A 6,415-nucleotide genomic window follows, 5' to 3' on the forward strand; every position below is an offset into this window, starting at 1 on the left:
GGATATGTCTCTATGTGTGTGTGTGTGTGTGTGTGTGTGTGTGTGTACATGTGATGTCTGACACAGCCATCCAAGCTCACCTGGGACCACAAAACTCTTTTCTGGAAAGGCTGAGTCACACCACATGGGGCCAGTCCTGCACTTAGAGATCAGGGCCTCTCTCCATCTACTTTAGGAGAGTCCAGGTTGGTAGCATTTAGAGAGAAGCAGGACACAAGTCTGACCCAAACCTCTGAGCAGCAGACACTTTGTTCTTCTTGTTCTCCACCAACGCAGACTTGGAATGGATCTTGCCAAATAGAGAGATCATGTGGATTTAAGAGACCTGGGTTTTTCTATTTTGACAATAAAGAAAAGTGTTCATTGGTATTTGTCCTTGAAACTTGACTTGATCCTCTAAGTTTGCTTTTGCTTATCCTGGTCCCTGCTGGTGGATTTTAGTTATGGGTGTGGCTTGACTCTGAAGCCCCTGTGGTAGGCTGAGTTCTAAGATGACACCCCAATGCCTCACACTTTTGTGTAATGCCCTGCCCTTGAGTTTGAGCAGGACCTGTGAGTATGATGGGACATCACTACTGTGATTAGACTACCTTGTGTGGCAGACGTGAAGGGATTTGCAGATGTAGTTAAAAGTCCCTCATGGAACCCTCAAACACTGTTGGCAGGGATATAAATTGGTGCAGCCACTGTGGAAAACAGTGTGGAGGTTTCTCAAAAAACTAAATATATAATTACCATATGACCCAGCAATTCTCCTGGGTATATAGCCAAAAAACCAAAAACACTAATTCAAAAAGATACATGCACTAGCCATGCATTAGAATCACCTGGATAGCTTCCCCCTCCCCAGAAAACAACAGAAACACCATTGCCTGGGATCCCTCCTTTCCAAAGACCAATTAAGCCAATCTTTTGGAATAGGGCTGCAGGTGCCAGCGTTTTGGCAAAGCTTTCCCAGGTAAGTGCCTCCAAAGTTGAGAGCCACTGCCCTGGAGAAATTCTTCGACACATGCACCAGAAGACAAGCTAAAAAATGTTTAAAGCAGCACTGTTTGTAATAGCAAGAATCTGGAAATAATCCAAGTGGCCATTACCAAGAGGATGGGTGAAGGGGTTGGTCGTCACACGGGGGAAAATGATGAGTTGTAGCTGGCTGTGTGCATCAGCGGGGAAGAATCTCAGAGAACAGGGAGCCGCAAAAGCAAGTCACGGGAGAGCATGTGTATGAGATATGTTACATTTACATAAAGTTAAAGAGTTTAAAAACATACAAGATGCATCAACATATTGTTAGGGATGTGCGCGTACGTGCATATGTAGTATGTATATACACACATGTGACAAATGAAAGAAAATCAAGGAGAATGATGAACACTCAATTCAGGAGCGTAGATGTCTCCGGAGGCTGATGGGAGGAGGACAACGGGGAGGGGGATGGGGACTTCAGAGCAGCAGGAAGGTTCTATTTAGTAAGCTGGATGGTAGGTATACAGGTGTTTATTTTTTATTGGTTTGTCTACCTTACATATACATTATGTTGTTTTGTTTTGTTTTGTTTTGTTTGCGGTACGCGGGCCTCTCACTGTTGTGGCCTCTCCTGTTGTGGAGCACAGGCTCCGGACGCGCAGGCTTAGCGGCCATGACTCACGGGCCCAGCCGCTCCGCGGCATGTGGGATCTTCCCGGACCAGGGCAGGAACCTGTGTCCCCTGCATTGGCAGGCGGAATCTCAACCACTGCGCCACCAGGGAAGCCCCATACATTATGTATTTTGTATTGATAAGAAATTTCATTTTTAAAAGACCAGGGAAACCCACACATAAAACTCCGGGTCTTAAGGAAAATGCCCACTAGCCTGGAACAAAGTCCCATGCCTCCCTGACAGGAACCTCCAGGAAATATTTGGCCCAGTTAACGTCTCATTCAAAATTATAAAACGAACCAACACAAATGATAATAATAACAACAGTAACAGCAACAGAGAACATTGCCACTGAGCAGATAAATATTGCCTGTGACCAAAATTTTTACTACAAATTACACAAATGTATAAAATATATCAAAGAGATACAAGAGCTCAAGGAAAGGATGAATGAGGCAGAGAGAGAGAGAGAGCCGTGATGGAAACGTGCACTGGCAGAGCCGAGGCAAGAAGTGAAAAAAATAACATCCTAGATATGAAGTCAATATTGGAAATAACACTAGGAGAATGGACAGGGCTAAAAACAGGGACAGGAATAAAAGACCAACCAAATGAAATGGAAATAAAGAGGGAGAAAGGATCAGTGGGAAAATGATTAGGCACAGAAGGTAGAAGAAACACCAATAAGGAATCAGAATGAATTTTTTAAAGATGTAATTCAAGACCTTTTCCAGAAATAAAGCAAGAGTTGATCCATAGATTGATGAAAACAAAAAAAGATACAGAACGTTCAATACTAAACGTAATACTTTTGTTTGCTAGCATTTCTAGTCCCAGAACCCGCGCATGCAGAGGGCTGAGCATCGCAAGGGAGCCTTGTTAATGCTTAGGGTCCCTTACCGTGAAAGCCGTGTGATACTCTCTGTAAACAAGCAGAACAAACATGGTTGTTTTGAGTCCAGAAATGTTTCTAGTTTGTGCTTGTTTGTGTTATCCTCTCTGCTCCTTCAGTCTTTCTCTGCTTCCTTGCTGTCCCGTTGCAGTGACAGACTTGCGGGGTAGGGACAGTGCAGCTCTGCAGGCAGCCCTTCACCCCTCTCGCTACACAGTGGGGACTGAACGCTCCACTCCAACCTTAGTGGCCTCAGACCTCACCTTCTTTTGTCACTTCTGGGTGGTCAACTTGTGGTCTGTTCACCACCATCCAGCATAAGAGGCCTTTACCTCTGCAAAGCCCTGTGATGATCTGAAAGCTGTATTTAGACTCAGCTGGGCTCAGAAGTGCTCAGAAGCCCCTCCCTCCCTTCCTTCTTTTCTCTTTCTCTCTCTTTTTTTTAACAATTAATTAAACTTTTCTTTCTTTTATATTATGACAGATTTCAGATACAGAGAACTACAGATACAATACAACAGACAACCGGGTTTGCCATATTTTGATTCAGATCACTCTATTTAATAGGTGAAATGTCACAGCTGTGTCATCCCTTTCCCCTCCCTACCCTCCTCAGAGGTGTTCTCCATCCTGAGGTCATATATCACACCTGTGCCTACGTTTATATTACTCTGCAGAAAAGAGGTTGTATGAAATGCGTCCCTTTTCTTTTTTTTGAGGTGAAGTTTGAATAACATTAACCATTTTAAAGTGAAAAATTCAGTGGCATTCAGTGTATTCACAAGGTTGTGCAACAACTGATTCTGTCTAGTTCCAAACATTTTCATCACCCCCAAAGGAAACCGTGTACCCTTTTAGCAGGCTGCCCTATGCCCCTGCCTCTGGTGACAACCGACCTGCATTCTGTCTCTATGGATTTGCCTCTTCTGAGCATTCCATGTAAATGGAATCACACAATATGTGACCTTTTGTGTCTGGCTTCTCTCAGCATGTGTTCAAAGCTCATCCACATTGTAGCAAGTACCAGTACTTCGCTCTTTTCTATGGCAGAATAATATTCTGTTGTGTGGACATATACTATTTATCCATCCATCCACTGATGGACACTTGGGCTGTTTCCACCTTTGGCTTTGGTGAATAGCACTGCTATAAACGGGTGTGTCCATGTGCTGAACACGTCCTTTTAAGGCTTACTTCTCAACAAGGCCCCAGCCCCTTTGCTTGTCTGAGTGTCTCATCCCTGCAGTGTGCGTGGTGGTTTTGGAGAAGGGGTCATGGCAATTCAATTATGGGGAAACTGCAGGTTTTCGAAGACTCTGCTCCCCTAAGGGCAATGTGAGAGGCAGGACGGCAGCAGACTAAGCCCCATTCTCTGGCTACACCCTAAAGCAGGTTAGAGAAGGGTTCGATTTCATCATTCCATGGAGAAACAGGCCCAGGAAGGTGAAGCGATCGTGTCAAAAGCCCACAGCCAGGGCTTCCCTGGTGGCGCTGTGGTTGAGAGTCCTCCTGCCAATGCAGGGGACACGGGTTCGAGCCGCGGTCCAGGAAGATCCCACATGCCGCGGCGCGGCTAGGCCCGTGAGCCATGGCCGCTGAGCCTGCGCGTCCGGAGCCTGTGCTCTGCAACGGGAGACGCCCCAACAGTGAGAGGCCCGTGTACCGCAAAAAAACCCCAAAAAAACCCCACAACCAGTCAGTGGCAAAGCCGAGACAGAACAGGTCCCTGACCCTCTTCTGTTAAAATGTACCCATGATGCAGCCACTATGGAAAACAGTATGGAGGCTCCTCAGAAAACTGAAAATAGAATTACCGTATGATCCAGCAATCCTACTCGTGGGCATGTATTTGGAAAAAACTATAATTCAGAAAGGTACATGCACCCCTATATTCATAGCAGCACTATTTACAATAGCTAAGACATGGAAACAACCTAAATGTCCATCGATAGATGAATGGGTAAAGAAGATGTGGTACATATATACAATGGAATACTACTCAGCCACAAAAAAGAATGAAATAAGGGGTTTCCCTGGTGGTGCAGTGGTTAAGAATCCGCCTGCCACTGCAGGGGACACGGGTTCGAGCCCTGGTCCGGGAAGATCCCACATGCCACGGAGCAACAAAGCCTGTGCGTCACAACTACTGAACCTGCGCTCTAGAGCCCATGAGCCACAACTACTGAGCCCGCATGCCACATCTATTGAAGCCTGTGCACCTAGAGACTGTGCTCCACAACAAGAGAAGCCACCACAATGAGGAGCCCACGCACCACAACGAAGAGTAGCCTCCGCTTGCCGCAACTAGAGGAAGCCCGTGCGCGTAACAAAGACCCAAAACAGCCAAAATTAAATAAATTAATTAATTTAAAAAAATATGAAATAAGGCCATTTGCAGCAACATGGATGCAACTAGAGATTATCATACTAAGTGAAGTAAGCCAGACAAATACCACATGATGTCACTTATATGTGGAATCTAAAATATGACAAAAATGAACCTATCTACGAAGCAGAAACAGGCATAGAGAACAGACTTGTGGTTGTCAAGGGAGAGGGGGCATGGGGGAGGGATGGATTGCGAGCTTGGGGTTAGTAGATGCAAACTATTACATAAAGAATGGATGGACAACAAGGTCCTGCTGTATACCACAGGGAACTATATTCAATGTCCTGGGATAAACCATAATGGAAAAGAATATAAAAAAGAATGTATGTATATGTATAACTGAGTCACTTTGCTGTACAGCAGAAATTAACTCAACATTGTAAATCAACTGTATGTCAATAAAAATAAATAAATAAAATGAACCCATGGGATTTAAATGTATGTAGGTGACTGAATGCCACTAAAGACGAATTCATTACTTACATTTCCCAAGAGAAGGGGCCATGCCACACCACGCAGGGCAGAAGGAGACGCGAGGGGAAAGCCGAGGCCACAACCCTTATTGGGTTTCTGTAGAAAAAGCAAGGCAGGGCAGGGTCAGCAATTGAGGACTGGCCTGTGGGAGTCATTCCAGCGGGCTTTGGGGCGTGGGCGCTGTCCCTCATTGTCTGGTACCCGGCCCTGGGTGATTTGGGGAAATATTCATTTGGGGAGTGAGTTATATAAAGGAAGTGGTTGGGGGATTCAGGATTGGTTGGAGAGTTTGCAATATGATTTTTGCATGCCTTCGAAAGCTGGATCACAGGGGAGGTGTAACTTGTGATGAATGGATGCCAAGTAGACAAATACAGAATCTAAGAAGACACGGTGAGAACACCCCTGGCGCACTGCTCTCAGCACTGCCCACGTTGCATCTGGAATTAGTGGCCCTGCAATTCCCAGCAGTGGTTTTCCTTCTTCCTCTTCATCTCGCTAACCCCTGGCAGCGTCGTTGGTGGTTTCCTTGCCTCTGCTCCCTTAGGAGAAGGGCTGGCCAACCGCAGACACTCTGACCCTAGGCCCTGAGCAGCTACAGTCGGATGTAGGTGACCCCAGCCCCTGGGGCCAGCACTGAGGCCAGGGACCTGGTGGTCAGGGACATCAATCAGGCTCAATCTTTATTGGGAGCTGGAGCGCCCTCTGGTGGGAAACCGAAGAGCAGCGCAATTCAAAATTCCACTTCAATGCCGGGCTTGAAGCCCAGTTATGTTATCAGGGCACCGCTCCTCTGGGAGCTTCTTTCTTGACGTGCCCATCATGGGATTCACCCAGGGGCTTGTTGATGAAAATATATATATCAAATTTCCACTATGCACAAAGCACTTTTCCCCCCTTATAAATGAGTCAGTAAGTACCGAGTTGCCTGATTCAAATACCTGCCCCAAGGAGTTCATCATCGAGTCAAACATGCAAGTAACTACATTTACCGGGGACAATGTGGTAAAGCTGAGGTG

This window comes from Stenella coeruleoalba (genome assembly GCF_951394435.1).
Source record: "Stenella coeruleoalba genome assembly, chromosome: 20".
NCBI lineage: Eukaryota > Metazoa > Chordata > Mammalia > Artiodactyla > Delphinidae > Stenella > Stenella coeruleoalba.